The sequence below is a fragment of the Phascolarctos cinereus genome, unplaced genomic scaffold, assembly GCF_003287225.1.
Source record: "Phascolarctos cinereus isolate Bilbo 61053 unplaced genomic scaffold, phaCin_HiC Scaffold_3;HRSCAF=262, whole genome shotgun sequence".
In the NCBI taxonomy this organism is placed as follows: domain Eukaryota; kingdom Metazoa; phylum Chordata; class Mammalia; order Diprotodontia; family Phascolarctidae; genus Phascolarctos; species Phascolarctos cinereus.
This window is the reverse complement of record NW_027555736.1, coordinates 213631225-213648588: the sequence shown is the minus strand read 5'-3', so window position 1 is coordinate 213648588 and position 17364 is coordinate 213631225.

Sequence of the window (17364 nt, the reverse complement as noted above, 5' to 3'; positions counted from 1 at the left end):
TTCTTCCATTTTTTTCATTCTTTTGATTTGGTTTGAGTGATTCTTGGTGTCTCATACAGACATTAGCTTCCACTTGCCTGATTATAACTTTTAAGGTGTTGTTTTCCTGACTTAGCTTTTGTACTTTCTTTTCTATTTGGCCAATTGTACTCTTTAAGAAATTGTTTTCTTCATCACATTTTTGTATCTCCTTTGTTGTTTTGACAATTCTAGTTTTTAGGCAGTTTTCCAGGCTGATAAGTCTTTTTCATAATTCTCTTGCATAATTTTTTCTCCCAATTTTTCTTCTACCTGTCTCATATGATTTTTTAAATTTTAAAAAAATTATTAATTTATTTTGATTTATCAACAATCACTTCCATACGCTTTTGAGCTGAAAATTTTTCTCCCCCTTCCTCCCCCCACCCTCCCCAAGATGGCACAAATTCTGATATAGGCTTTATATTTACATACCCATTAAACATATTTTCACATTAGTGAAGTTGTAAGTAAAAATTAAAACCAATAGAAGGAACCATCAGAAAGATGAAACAAAACTCAACAGAAGGTAAAAATAAGTGATAGCGATTCGACTTCCATAGTTCTTTCTTTGGATGTGGACAGCATTTTCCATCCCAAGGCCTCTGGAGATGTCTTAGATCCTGTAATGCTGAGAAGGGTTCAGTTTAACAATCTTAGTCATTGCATAATGGCTGTTATTGTGTACAAAGTCCTCTTGGTTCTGCTCACTTCACTCAGCATCAGACCATATAAGTCTTTCCAGGTTTTTCTAAGTCAGCCTGTTCATCATTTCTTATAGCACAATAGTATTCCATTACATTCATATACCACAACTTGCTCAGCCATTCCCCAATTGATGGGCATCCTCTCAATTTCCAATTCTTTGCCACCACAAAAAGAGCTGCTATGAATATTTTTGTACATGTGGGTCCTTTTCCCATTTGTTTGATCTCTTTGGGATATAGCCCTAGAAGTGCTATTGCTGGATCAAAGGGTATGCACATTTTTGTAGCCCTTTGGGCATAGTTCCAAAATGGTTGGATCATTTCACAACTCCACCAACAATGTATTAGTGTTCCAATTTTCCCACATCTTCTCCAACATTTATCATTTTCCTGTTTTGTCATGTTGGCCAATCTGATAGGTGTGATGTGGTACCTCAGAGTTGTTTTGATTTGCATTTCTCTAATCAATAACGATTTAGAGCATTTTTTCATATGACTATAGATGGCTTTAATTTCTTCATCTGAGAACTGTCTGTTCATATCCTTTGACCATTTATCAATTGGGGAATGGCTTGTGTTCTTATAAATTTGTCTTAATTCTCTATATATTTTAGAAATGAGGCCTTTATCAGAGAGACTGGTTGTAAAAATTCTTTCCCAATTTTCTACCTTCCTTCTAATCTTAGTTGCATTGGCTTTGTTTGTGCAAAAACTTTTCAATTTAATGTAATCAAAATGACCCATTTTGCTTTTCATAATGTTCTCTATCTCCTGTTTGGTCATGAATTCTTCTGTTCTCCATAGATCTGATAGGTAAACTATTCCTTGTTCTCCCAGTTTACTTATGGTATCAGCCTTTATATCTAAGTCCTGAACCCATTTTGACTTTATTTTGGCATATAGTGTGAGATTTGGGTCTATGCCTAGTTTCTGCCATACTCTTTTCCAGTTTTCCCAGCAGTTTTTTTCAAAGAGTGGGTTCTTATCCCAGAAGCTGGGGTCTTTGGGTTTATCAAATAATAGATTACTATAGTCATTGACTACTGTGTCTTGCATATTTAACCTATTCCACTGATCCACCTCCCTATTTCTTAGCCAGTACCAAGCAGTTTTGATGATTGCTGCTTTATAATACAATTTAAGATCTGGAATTGCTAGGCCACCTTCCCCTGCATTTCTTTTCATTAGTTCCTTTGATATTCTGGACCTTTTGTTTTTCCAAATGAATCTTGTTATTATTTTTTCTAACTCTATAAAATAATTTTTGGTAGTTTGATTGGTATGGCACTGAATAAGTAAATTAGCTTAGGTAGGATTGTCATTTTTATTATATTAGCTCGGCCTACCCATGAGCAACTGATGTTTTTCCAATTATTTAGATCTGATTTTATTTGTGTGAAAAGTGTTTTGTAATTGTGTTCATAGAGTTCCTGGGTTTGTTTCGGAGGTAGACTCCTAAATATTTTATAATGTCTACAGTAAGTTTAAATGGGATTTCTCTTTCTATCTCTTGCTGTTGGGCTTTGTTGGTAATATATAGAAATGCTGATGATTTATGTGGGTTTATTTTATAGCCTGCAACTTTGCTAAAGTTGTTTATTATTTCAAGTAGTTTTTTACTTGATTCTCTAGGATTCTCTAAGTATATCATCATGTCATCTGCAAAGAGTGATAGCTTTGTTTCTTCTTTGCCTATTCTAATGCCTTCAATTTCTTTTTCTTCTCTTATTGCTAAAGCTAAGGTTTCCAGTACAATATTGAATAACAGTGGTGATAATGGACATCCTTGTTTCACCCCATCTTATTGGAAATGCTTCTAGCCTGTCCCCATTACATATAATGCTTGCTGAAGGTTTTAGATAATGCTATTTATTATTTTAAGGAAGACTCCATTTATACCTATGCTTTCTAGTGTTTTTAATAGGAATGGGTGTTGTATTTTATCAAAAGCTTTTTCTGCATCTATTGAGATGATCATGTGGTTTCTGTTGGTTTTGTGTTGATATGCTCAATGATGCTGATAGTTTTCCTAATATTGAACCAACCCTGCATTCCTGGTATAAATCCTACCTGGTCATAGTGTATTATTCTTGTGATAAGTTGCTGCAATCTACTTGCTAGTATTTTGTTTAAAATTTTTGCATCTATATTCATTAGAGAAATTGGTCTATAATTTTCTTTCTCTATTTTGACTCTTCCTGGTTTAGGTATCAACACCATATTTGTATCATAAAAAGAATTTGGTAAGACTCCTTCTTCACCTATTTTCCCAAATAGTCTATATAGTATTGGAATTAATTGTTCTTTAAATGTTTGATAGAATTCGCATGTAAATCCATCTGGCCCTGGAGATTTTTTCCTAGGGAGTTCATCAATGGCTTGTTCAATTTCTTTTTCTGAGATGGGGTTATTTAAGTATTTTACTTCCTCTTCGTTAATCTGGGCAATTTATATTTTTGTAAATATGTATCCATTTCACTAAGATTGTCAAATTTGTTGGCATATAGTTGGGCAAAATAATTCCTAATTATTGTTTTAATTTCCTCTTCCTTGGTGGTAGCTTCACCCTTTTCATTCTTGATACTAGTAATTTGGTTTTCTTCTTCTTTTTTTTTAATTAAATTAACCAAAGGCTTATCTATTTTATTGGTTTTTTCATAAAACCAGCTCTTAGTTTTATTTATTAGTTCAATAGTTTTCTTAATTTCAATTTTATTAATTTTTCCTTTGGTTTTCAATATTTCTAATTTGCTGTTTAGTTGAGGATTTTTAATTTGTTCTTTTTCTAGTTTTTTTAGTTGTATGCCCAATTCATTAATCTCCTCTTTTTCTATTTTATTTATGTAAGCATTTAGAGATATAAAACTTCCCCTAAGAACTGCTTTTGCTGCATCCCATAGGTTTTGGTATGTTGTCTCATTATTGTCATTCTCTTCAATGAAATTATTGATTGTTTCTATGAGTTGTTGTTTGACCCAATCATTTTTTAGGATTAGATTATTTAGTGTCCAAGTATTTTTTAGTCTATCTTTCCATGGCCCCATATTACATATAATTTTTATTGCATCATGATCTGAAAAGGATGCATTTAATATTTCTGCTTTCTGCATTGGATTGTGAGGTTTTCATGCCCTAGTACATAATCAATTTTTGTGTATGTGCCATATACTGCCAGGAAAAAAGTATATTCCTTTCTATGCCCATTCAGTTTTCTCCAGAGGTCTGTTATACCTAACTTTTCTAGTGTTCTATTCACCTCCTTAACTTCTTTCTTGCTTATTTTGTGGTGACACTTACCTAGTGCTGAGAAGGGGAGGTTCAGGTCCCCCACTAGTATAGTTTTGCTATCTATTTCTTCCTGTAACTCCTTCAACTTCTTCTGTAAGAATTTTTATCCTGTGCCATTTGGTGCATATATGTTTAGTAATGACATTACTTCATTGTCTATGGTGCCTTTTAGCAGGATGTAGTTTCCTTCCTTATCTCTTTTGATTAGATCTATTTTTGCTTTTGCTTTGTCTGAGATCGGGATTGCTACCCCTGCTGTTTTCTCTTCAGCTGAAGCATAATATATTCTGCTCCAGCCTTTTACCTTTACCCTGAATGTGTCACTCTTTTTCAAATGTCTTTCCTGTAAACAACATATTGTAGGATTATGGTGTTTAATCCATTCTGCAATCCGTTTATGTTTTATGGGAGAGTTTATCCCATTCACATTCACAGTTATGATTACTATCTGTGTCTTTTTCTCCATCCTTTTCCCCCCATTTATGCTTTTCTTTCTCCTTTTTCCTTTTCCCCCCTTCACTAGTGTTTTGCTTTTGACCACCACCTCCTTCAGTCCCCTCCCTTTTTATTATCCCTTTCCCTTTTCTTTCCCTTTAGTCTTACTGCTTCTTTCCCCCCTTCTTTCCACCCCTCCCTTTTCTTTCCCCTTTTCCCTCCTACTGCCTATAGGGCAAGTAAGATTTCTGTACCTAACTGAGTAAATTATGCCCTTCTTGAGCCAAATCTGATGAGAGTAAGGTTCATAATGCTCCCCCCACCCCCGCCTTCTTTCCCAACAGGACTTTGTGTCTTTTCCTGTAATGTAATTTACCCTTGTCTGCCTCCTCCTTTCTCAGTACATTTTCTAAGATCAGATTGATCCACTTATTTGGATCCATTTAACCCACTTGATTAGATTTTTTTTTTAATCCTTACATCAAAGTCAACTAATATCCACCCTCTTTACATATACTCCTTTAACAAAGTGTAATAACAATACAGTTCTCAAGGGTTGCAAGTCTCATATTCCCTTGTAGGGGTTTAAACAACACCCCCCCCCCTTATTAACAGCATATTGTATCCTTCTGTCCCATTTACCTTTTTAAGTCCTTCTTGAGTCCTGTACTTGAAGATCAAATTTTTTGTTGAGCTCTGGTCTTTTTATCAGGAAAGTTTGGAAGTCTCCTATTTCGTTGAATATCCACCTCTCCCTTGAAAAATGACGGTCATTTTTGTTGGGTAATTGATCCTTGGCTGTATTCCAACTCCTTTGCCTCACAGAATATCATGTTCCAGGCCCTGTGGTCTTTTAATGTAGAAGCTGCAAGGTCCTGTGTAATCCTGACTGTTGTTCCATGATATTTAAATTTTTTCTTTCTGGCTGCTTGCAGCACCTTCTCTTTCATCTGTAATTTTGGAATTTTGCTATTATATTCCTTGGCGTTGTCAATTTGGGATCTCTTTCAGGTGGTGACCGGTGGATTGTTTCTATGGTTATTTTCCCTTCTGGTTCTAGGACTTCTGGGCAGTTTTCCTTTATGATTTCCTGAAAGATACTGTCCAGGCTCTTTTTTTCATCATGATTTTCAAGTAGTCCATTAATTTTTAAACTGTCTCTCCTGAGTCGATTTTCCAGGTCGATTGTTTTACTGATGAGGTATTTTACATTTTCACCTATTTTTTTTTTTTTTTCTGTTTCTGTATGACTGATCCTTGCTCTGTCACAGAGACATTAGTTTCTATTTGTCCAATTGTAGTTTTTAACAGATTGTTTTCTTCTGCTAGTTTTTGTACTTCCTTCTTCAACTGGCCAATTGTGTTTTTTAGGGATTTGTTTCCTTCAGTATACTCTTCTGCTAGTTTTTGTACTTCCTTCTTCAATTGGCCCATTGTGTTTTTTAGGGACTTGATTTCTTCAGTGTATTTTTTTTCCAATTGGCCAATTGTATTTTTGAAGGACTTTTCTGCCTCTCTCTTTTGACTATTAAAATCCTTCTTGAGCTCTTCTAAGAAGGCTTTTGGGGTTTCAGACAAGTTCACATTCCCTTTTGTTGTTGCAGATGTGGGTTTGTTGACTATGTTGTCCTCTTCAGAATTTCTGTCTTGATCTTCACTCTTCTCATAATATGAATCTATGGTACATTTCTTTTTACTCATGGTGTTTCTTTATTCCCTGGCCTTTAAAGAGATTGGGCTCTCCTGCTGAGGATCAGAGGGTACTGACCCAAGCTTATTGTGTTGGGAGCCTAAGTCTTGGTCACTGGCTTTGAGTGCTGGGGCCTCTTATGCTGGCAATTCGAGGCTGTAGGTTTCTGGCACCTTACCTTGTATTAGGTTGGAATCAGCAAGGCTGGAACTTTCAGGCAATTCTAGGTTGCCTGCTTTTCCTTTCCTTTAGCTTTCTTCATCTCCTTTTAGAGGGGTGCTGCACAGTGTTTATCTGCCTGGGGCCCCTGCAGTGTTGTCTCCCTCCTTTCTGCTAATGCACCAGGAGATTCCTTTGTGGTGGAGTGCCGAGGCTTCTGGTTGGTTTTCTGAGCTGGTTTCCACTGAGGCACTCGAAGGTCCAGGTGTTAGTGTTTACCTGCTCTACCACCTGGGCTTCAGGATTTCTTCACAATTGGAGGCTGCAGGGCTCCTTTGATAGCTCAACTGTTGTTGGGTTGGAATCAGCAAGGCCAGGGCTATGAAACTTTTAGGTTGTTTTCTTCACCTCCTTTCAGATGAATGCCACAGGGTACTTATCTGCCTGGGGCCCCTTGTAGTTCTGCCTCCCTTATTTTTGCTCAGGCACTGGGAGACCCTTTGCTGGGCTGCTGCACTGCTGCTCCCCATCTTTCTTCTAGTTCATGTGTTACAGTTTTTTTTTTTCTGGGGTGATATTTTCTGAGTTTTCAGAGGCTGATAGTGGAGAGTGAGAGCAACTACCTTTTCACTCTGCCATCTTGGCTCGTGGAAGCGGAAAAAATTCATGATTTTTAAGCTTCTTTTTGAGCTCTTTCATGAGTTCATTCTGGGCTTGAAATCACTTCCCATTTTTCTTTGGGGTTTTTCCCATAGGTGTTTTGACATTGTTGTCCTCTCCTGAGTTTGTTTCTTGGTCTTCCCTGTCACTATAATAACTTTCTATGGTCAGATTTTCTTTTTTTGCCTCATCTTTTTTTTTTTTGTCCTTTTCCCTTTCTTTTAAATTTGATCTCTTCTCCCAGGGTGGAAAGGACTCTGTTTCATTCTTCATGTGCTAGTGGCTGCAGGTCCTGGCTGTTTACTTGGTGCTGTGCTGATACTGCCCTGAGGCCCTGGGGGACCCTCATGTCTGGTGCTATGCTGAGGGATTGGGGGGTTCCTGGCACTGCTGGGGTGGAGGGGTTTTTCAGCTTACCTGGTGCTGACCTGGGGTCCCAGTGGTAGCATCTGGTGCTTGCTGAGATAAGATGGGATTTTTCTGCATTTCCCCAGGGCTACACTGGAGTATATGGAGGTGCAGCTACTTTAGGACACTTGTCTCCCTTCCTTACCTCCCCCCCCCAGGGTATATACTTAAGCACATTGTGGTTCATGGAGCTGAAGTCTGCCAGTTTCCATGCTGTGGTAAGGTAAGGGGGAGAAGGCAGGTTCTGACGTTGGTATTTGCTTGCTGTACCATACTTGTGCTCAGGATCCCCTGCTGGTTTGCTGAGGTGGGCTTGCTGGGATTCTTCCTGTCCTGTAATGTGCTCCACCTTTACTCAAATGAGATGGACCTTTCTTGCCAATCATCCAAGTCTGCTGGGCTAAAAGACCTCACCATCCTGTCTTTCTGCTGGCTCTGCTGTCCCAGGATTTGTTCTGGGGTGTTAGTTTATGATTGTTTGGAGGTGACTATGGGAGAGCTACAGCAATTTACTGTTTATTTCACTGTCTTGGCTCCCAGAAGTCTCTTTCAAATATTCTTGATGGAAAGACCAAAGCTGAACAGAAAATTAGATTTTCAAATATGAGACTCAAGAGAACCATAAAATGGTAAACAGTTATTCAGTATGGTTAAACTGTTTATATCCCTGCATAGGAAGATGATGCATTTAACTCTTAAGAATTGTATCTCTATTAGGGAAGTTTGAAGGAGTATACATAATACCAAAATAAGGTCAAAGTGAGAACATGGTTTACACTTAAAGGCTGATACCACAAGCAAATTAGGAGATCATGGAATAGTTTATCTGTCAGATCTATGGATAACAGAAGAATTTAGGATCAAAGAAAATATAAAGAGCATTACAAAATGTTAAATAGATCATTTTGATTATATAAAATTTTAAAAAAAGTTTTTTTGCACAAATAGAACCAATCAACCAAAATTATTAGGAAAGCAGAAATCTAGGGAAATTTTTTGCAACAATTATCTCTAATAAAAGCCTCATTTCTCAATATATAAAGAACTGAATCAACTGAATAAGAATATAAGCCATTCCTCATTTGATAAATGGTCAAATTATATGAATAGGCAGTTTTCATATGAAGAAATCAAAGCTACCTACAGTCATATGAAGAAGTGTTCTGAATCACTTTTGATTATAGAAACAAAAATAAAAGAACTCTTAGGAACTATCTCTTCCCAATCAGATTAACTAATATGATAGAAAAGGTAAATGACATGTGTGGTAGGGAATATATGAAAATTGGGACACTTACGAACTGTTGGTGGAGTTGTAAACGGATCCAGCTATTCTGGAGACCAATTTGGAACTATGCCCAAAGGGCAGTAAAACTGTGTATACCCTTTGATCCATCAATGCCACTTTTAGCTCTATATCCCAAAATCATAAAAAGGGGGAGGGGGAATGACATATTTCTACACAAACACTTCTGTTTGTGGTGGTTAAGAATTGGAAATCAAAGGGATGCCCATTAATTAAGAAATGATAAATAAGTTGTGGTATATGATTGTGCTATAAGAAATGAAAAGCAGGTTGATTTTAGGGGAAAAAAACCTAGAAAAACTTACATGGACTGATGAAAAGTGAAGTAAGCAAAACCAAGAGAACATTGTACAATGGTCAACTGTGAAAAGCTTGGCTATACTCCACAATACACTATCGAAGACAATTCACAAGGAATCATGACAAAAAATGCTATCCTGCTTTAAAGAGCTGATACAGTTTGAATATGGACTGAAGCATGCTATTTTCACTTTCTTTCATTATTTTTCTTTTATTCAATTCTTCTAGCCCAAAATGACTAACATGGAAATGCTTAACTTGATTGCACATGTATAGCCTATATACGATTGTTTACCTCAGAATGCTAGAGGAAAGAGAGGGAGTGAGGGATGAATAGAACTTGAACTTAACACTTGAGAAAAAAAAATGTTAAAAATTATTTAAACATTTAATGGGGAAATAAATTTTATATAGACTTACATATATATGTTTACATGTATTATGTATGTAAAAACTTTACAAAAAAGTGTATACATAGACAGTGTGCATGTAAGTTGACTTTGATGGCATGCTTAAAAAATTAAAGGGTGAGAAACAGAATTGCACCAGGAGAAGAGGGGAGGGAGAGGCAAAATTAGATAAGTTATATCACATGAAGAGGAATAAAAGCCCTATTACAGTGGAGGGAAAGTAGGAGGTTGAGCATTTTTTGAACTGTACTCTGTTCACATTTGGCTCAAAGAGGGAATAACGTACACACTCAGTGGGACAAAGAAATCTATCTTATCCTATGAGGAAGTGGAGGGGAGTAGAGCAAAAAAAGGGGGAGGATTGATAAAAGTGATGGCAGATTGAAGGAGGTGGAGGTCAGAAGCAAAACACGGTGAAAAGGACAGGGTGAAAGAGAGAGAGAGAGAAAAGTATAAATGGGAAAAATAGGATGGAGGGAAATATACAATACTCATAACTGTGAATGTAAATGGGATGAACTCTGTCATAAAATGGAAATGGATAGCAGAGTACATTAAAAACCAGAATTCTACTACATATTGTTTACAAGAAGCACATTTGAAGCAAAGAGACACACACAGAGTAAAGGTAGAAGGCTGAAGCAGAATATATTGTGCTTAAGCTGAAGTAAAAAAAATATATATGAGTAGGAATTATGATCTCAGACAAAGTAAAAGCAAAAACAGATCTGATTAAAAGAGACAAGTAAGGAAATTATATCTTGTTAAAAGATACTATAAACAATGCAGTAATATTAATACTAAAAATATGCCCCAGATGGCATAGCACCAAAATTTCTAAAAAAAAAAAGTTGAATGAGTTACAGAAGGAAATAGTAAAACTATACTAGTGGGAGACCTCATCTTTCACCTCAGAACTAGGAAAATCTAACCACAAAACAAACAAGAAATAAATTAATGAGGTGAATATGATTTTAGAACAGTTAGATATAATATACTTCTGGAAAGAATTCAGTGGAAATAGAAAGGTAATAGACCTTTTTCTCAGTATTACATGGCACCTATAAAAAAATAATAAGGTATAAAACATCATGATCAGATGCAAAAAGTCAAAAATACTAAATGAACCCTTTTCAGTTCATGATGCAATAAAAATTACATTTAATAATGGGGCATGGAAAAAGAGATTTAAAATTATTGAGAAGGGGCAGCTAGGTGGCACAGTGGATAGAGCACCGGCCCTGGAGTCAAGAGGACCTGAGTTCAAATCTGGCCTCAGACACATGACACTTACTAGCTGTGTGACCCTGGACAAGTCACTTAACCCTGATCGCCTCACCAAAAAAGCAAAAAAAAATATAAAAAAATTATTGGGAAACAAAATATTTTAATTCTAAAGAACAAGTGGGTAAAAATATAAATCATAGAAACAACCAATAATTTCATCAAAGAGAATGACAATAAAAAAACCAGCATACCAAAATTTATGGGATGCAGCCAAAGCATTACTTGTGGGAAAATGTATGTCTCTAAATGTTTATGTCAATACAACAGAGAAAATTCAATTAATGAATTAGATATACAGCTAAAAAAAAGTAGATAAAGAACAAATTAAAAATCCCCAAATAAGCATCAAATTGGAAATTCTGAAAATCAAAGGAAAGATTAATAAAATTGAAAGGAAGAAAATCATTGAACTAATAAATAAAACTAAGAGCTGGTCTCATGAAAAAAAATAAAAACAATAAAATTTAAAAAAAATAACCATTGATTATTTTTTTTTAAAGAGGAAAACCAAATTACCAGGATCAAAAATGTAAAAGGGTGAATTCACCACCAATAAAGAAGAAATTAAACTAATAATTAGGAGCTATTCTGTTCAATTGTATGCCAATAAATCTCACAATCTAAGTGAAATAGAAGAATATTTACAAAAATAAAAATTGCCCAGATTAATAGAAGAGGACATAGAATGCCTAAATGCCCCATCTTAGAAAAAAAAATTGAATAAGCCAACAATAAACTCCCTAAGAAAATTCCCCAGGGCCAGATAGATTTATAAATGAATTGTACCAAACATATAAAGAATAATTCATTCCAATATTATATGAACTATTTAGGAAAATAGGCACAGAAGGATTTCTGCCAAATTCCTTTTAAACATGAATATCATGCTGATACCTAAACCAGAAAGAGAGAAAACAGAAAGAAAACCATATACCAATTACCCTAATGAATTTTGACACAAAAACTTTAAATAAAATATTAACAAGGAGATTATAGCAATATATCATCAGGATCATGCACTATGACCGGGTAAGATTTATACCAAGAATATAGGGCTGGTTCAATAATAGGAAAACTTTGAGCATAATTGACCACATTAATAACAAAACCAAGAGAAACCATGTGATCAACCCAATAGATGCAGAAAAAGATTTTGACAAAATGTAGCACCTTTCTTACATTATGAAGAGTCCATTGCTATTAAAAACACTAGAAAGCATAAGAATAAATGGAATTTTTCTTAATATGATATGCTACATCTATCTAAAACCATCACCAGGCATTATCTATAATGGGGATAAGCTAGAAGCCTTCCCAATAAGATCATGGATGAAGTGAGGATGCCTATTATCAACACTACTATTCAATATTGTACTTGAAATATTAGCTTTTGCAGTAACAGGGGAAAAAAAGGAAATTGAAGGGATTATTAGAATAGGCAATGAGGAAACAAACATATCACTCTTTGCAAATGTTATAATGGTATATTTGGAAAATCTTAAAGAATCAATTAAAAAAACTACTTAAAATAATTAATAATTTAGCAAAGTTGCATGATATAAAATAAACCCATGTAAGTCAGTAGAATTTCTATATATAACCAACAAAGCCCAGCAGCAAGAGATAGAAAGAGAAATTCTATTGAAAATAACTGAAAACAATATAAAATTCTTTTGAGTCTACCTTCTAAGATAAAGCCAGGAACTACATAAGCACAATTATAAAACACTTTCACACAAATAAAGTCATCTAAACAACTGGGAAAAAATGTAAGTTGCTCATGGATAGGCCAAGCCAATGTAATAAAAATGACAGTTCTACCTAATTAACTTACTTATTCAGTACCATACCAATCAAAATACCAAAAAATATTTTATAGAGGCAGAAAAAATAATAAAAAAATTCATCTGGAAGAACAAAATGTCAAGAATATCAAGGGAATTGATGAAAAAAATGCAAAGGAAGATGGCCTAGCCATACCAGATCTAAAATTATATTATAAAATTGCAATCACTAAAATTATTTGCTACTATTTAAGAAATAGAGTGGTGGACCAGTGGAATATATTGCACAAGACACAGCAGGAAATTTCTATAGTAATCTTGTGTTTTATAAACCTAAAAATCATAACTTCTAGGATAGGAACTCATTATTTGACAAAAACTGATGAAAAATCTGGAAAATAGTATAACAGAAACTAGGAAAGACCAACATCTCACACTGTTTATCAAGATAGGGTTGAAATGGGTTCATCACTTTGATATACAGTGTTATACCATAAGCAAATTAGGAGAGCAAGAAGTAGTGTACCTGTCAGATCAATGGAGAAGGAAAGAGTTTAAGACCAAACAAGACACAGAAAGAAATGTGATATATAAAATTTTGTTATATCAAATTAAAAAGATTTTTTTTCACAAATGAAAATAATGCAACCAAGATTGGAAACAAATCAGAAAGCTGAGAAACATTTTTTTTAATAACAAATGTCTCTGATAAAGATAACATTTCTCAAATATACAGAGAACTGAGTCAAATTTATAAGAATACAAGTCATTCCCCAATTTATAGATGGTCAAAGGACATAATGAATTGACAGTTTTCAGATTAAGAAATAAAAACTATCTATAGGCACATAAAATTCTCTCTGAATCACTATTGATTAGGGAAATACCAATTAAAACAACTCTGAGGTACCACCTCACACCTATTAGATTGGCTAATATGACAGAAAAGGAAAATAAGAAATGTTGAAGGCAATGTGGAAAAATTGGGACATTAATGCACTTTTGATGGAGTTGTGAATTGATCCAACCATTCTGGAAAGCAATTTGAAACTAGGCCCAAAGGGCAGCCAAACTGTGCTTTGATCCAGCAATACCACTACTAGTTCTATATCATAAAGAGTTAATTAAAAAAAAAAGGAAAAAGGGCTTACATGTGCAAAAATATTTATAGCAGCCTTATTCATGGTGGCATAATATTGGAAATTGAAGGGATACCCATCAACTGGAGAATGGCTGAACAAGCTATGGAATATGAATGTAATGGAATACTATTGAGCAACAAGAAATAATGAGCAGACAACTTTCAGGAAAACCTGGAAAGACTTGTACAAACTGATGCAAAGTGAAATGAGCAGAACTAGGAAAACAATGTGCACAATATCAGCAACACCTTTTGATGATCTGTGATTGACTTAGCTCTTGTCAGCAATGCAATGATCCAAGACAATTTCAAAAGATTCATGATGGAAAATCCTATTCACATTTAGAGGAAGAACTGATGGAATCTGAATGCAGAAAAAAAGCATACTATTTTCACTTTATTTTTTTTCTTTTGTTCTGTTACTCCTTTCAAAACATGACTAATATGGAAATATGTTTTATGTGATTGCACATATAAAACCTATATCAAATTGCTTACTGTCTTAGGGAGTGAAAAGGGGACACAGAAAAATTGGAACTCAAAACTTTAAAAAAAATGTTAAAAATCATTTTTACATATTATTGGAAAAAATAAAATGATATTTAAAAATAAAGTTTGAATGTTGCAGCAAGGTCTCTGTGTGGCCAGATCAGTCTCTTTGTACAATTCCTTCTTTTATTTTTCATTGTCAGTATTCATTTCTACAATCATTTTGTTCTTAAGATTATATGATCCCTGGATTTATTTCCCCCATAGAAATTTGCTTCATGAATGTGTTTAAACTCATTACACCAAAGCCTGTTGTTGAGTCATTCAGCCACAAAAAACTCATCATGACCTCTTGGACCATGCCAATGCTCTCCATGGGGTTTTCTTGGCAGTGATACTTGAGTGGTTTGCCATTTCCTTCTCCAGTAGCTTAAGGCAAGCAGAGGTTAAATTATTTGCCTAAGATCACATAACTAATAAGTGTTTAAACCTAGATTTGAACCCAGGTCAATGGTCATTTTCCCCACAAGAATCTTATAATTTCTAGTGTTCCAACAAATTCCTTCTTACTGGTCAGATTAGGCTCTGATGAGTACACACCCACATGGCCTCCTCCACTTTTTGGAAAATGAGATCAGCAAAGTACGATATATAAGATGCTCTACTTTTGGCATAGAGAAACTTCCAGAAAATATCTAGAGTTGAAGACTCCTCATACTACAATGAGAGTTTTGAGATCTTTTCTTGAACTTATATACTTCCTTCTTTCAGCTCAGTGGTAAGCAGTGTATTTTCAGCCCATTGCTTCTCTTTCTACCTCCATTCATTCTCACCCCAATGGTTCCACCATGTTTCAGTTGATGGATTTTCAAAAACAAAGTATATCCTTTGCATGAGCACTGCTAGGCTACTACCTCCTTTTATCAAGTCAGGTCCTACTAATCATAGAATGACAGGATTTTAGAACTGGGGGGAGAAATCTCACAGGTCAACTAGTCTAAACCCTTTATTTTACAGATGAGAGATTATGATACAGAGGGCTTAAGCAACTTGTCTAGGGCCACACAGTTAGTAAGTAACTATAGAATCATTTAAACCCATATCCTCTGATTCTAACTCCAGCAACCTTTCCATTCCTTAGAATAAAGGCAATATTTAATACAGGAGATATTTTATCTCAGATTACTGTGATCAGTGCATATGTTAGGAATCTGTCCATTGCTCAGCAGCAAATTAAAGTGAAAACCAGAGACTAAGAGGTGATTACAAAAACTAAGCTGCTAAAAAAAAAATCAAGAAAAGGAGAAAGAATCCAACCATAGAGACTTAGAGAAGACTGGAGTTTACTTTCAGAGGAGGATATTGAAGCAAAGAAACCCTCTTCTACTCCAAAGAGTAACTTCAAATGGTCACCTCCCCAAAAAGAATTCATAGAAGAACTTTAAAATGATTTTGAAAATCAAATGAGAGAGATGGAGAAAATACTAAAAAGAAAAAAAAAGAAAAAGAAAAGAAAAAAGAACAATTCAAGAAAAACAAGAAGATTATAAAATGAAAATCAACCAATTAGAAAATGAAATCCAGAATATTAAGGAAGAAAATGACTCTTTGAAAATCAGAATTGGGCAAGTGAAAGCTGGTGAAGTTATAAAAGCTCAAGAAATAATAAAATAAAATATAGAGAATGAAAAAAAAATAGAAGAGAATGTAAAACATCTCACAAGAAGAACAACCGGGCAGCTAGGTGGCACAGTGGATGAAGCTCTATCCTTGGCATCAGGAGGACATGAGTTCAAATCTGGCCACAGAGATTTGACACTTACTAGCTATCTGACCATGGGCAAGTCATTTAACTAACTGCCTCCCTAAAAAGCAAACAAAACACAACAAAACAAAACAAACAAAACAACAACAACAAAAAAAAAAAACCTCATCTAGAGAACAGATAAAGAAGAGGAAACATAAGAATAATCAGACTACCTGAAATCTAGTATTAAAAAAAACCTCTTGATACAATAATATAAGAAATAATTAAAGAAATTGTCCTGAAGCAATATAACAAGAGAGAGAAGTAGATATAGGAAAAAAAAATCCACCAATTACTCCCTGAAAGAGCTCTTATGAGGAAAACCCACAGGAATATCATGGTCAAATTCTGAAACCCCCAGCTCAATGATAAAATATTATGAACAACAAGAAAAAACAATTTAAATATGGCAGTGCCACAATTAGAATCACACAACACCTAGCAGTGGTGACATTAAAATATTGCAGGTCTTACAACACTATATTTCAAAGAGCAAAAGAACTAGAGTTCTGGTTGAAATATCATACCCAGCAAAACTAAGAGTAATCCTGAATGAAAAAAAAAAAGGAAATTTAATGAATTGTCAGGCTTTCAGGATTTTGTTAAAACAACAACAACAACAACAACAACAACGAGAAACATAAGGTACATACTAAAGACTAATTACAAGGGACTCTGTAAGGACAGACTGCTTTTTTTGTATGTAAAATGTATGCCTAAGATTATTATTAGTAATTGGGTAGTTTGTAAGAAAGATTGGGGTAGCCCTGAGTATACGATTTTAAAAAGTAAAACCTTTTAGGTTAAGAGTAATTATCTTAAAATGATAGGAAGAACTGACAAAGACGAATGAGATGGGGAAGGAAGCTGGTAGTTCTGGAAACCTACTTTCATCCGGAATGAGTTCAAGAGGGAACAATACAGAACCAGAACAAAAAGGAAAAACCACAAGGAAGAAAGAAAGAAAAAAAAGAGAAAATAGTATACTTCTATCTGTATTAATATTCCAAAATTCTTTCTCTGGTTTTGGATAGCATATTCCATCATGAGTCTTTTAGAATTGTTTTAGATCATTGTATTGCTGAGAACAGCTAAGTCTATTAGAGATGATCATTACACAATGTTGCTGTTACTGTGTACAATGTTCTGGTTCTGCTCACTTCACTTAGCATCAGTTCATGCAAGTCTTTTCAGGCTTTTCAGAGATCTGTAATGACAGATATCTTAAAAGAAGTACACAATATGGTTAATAATATCATGTTTTTTCCTCTCCGAGATATCTAGGGAAGAACTGAACCTAGACTAGATCCAGCTAGGCTACAGCAGACCTTATGTAAGAAGAGTGGACCTCTGAACAAATATAATAGAAAGGTGGAAGCTGAAGGACTACTTCAAGTAAAAGATTTCCTTAACCGAAATTAGGCACAAATGTTAGTGGGTAATTAGTTATACTGATGCAGATGCAGAAGTGGTAT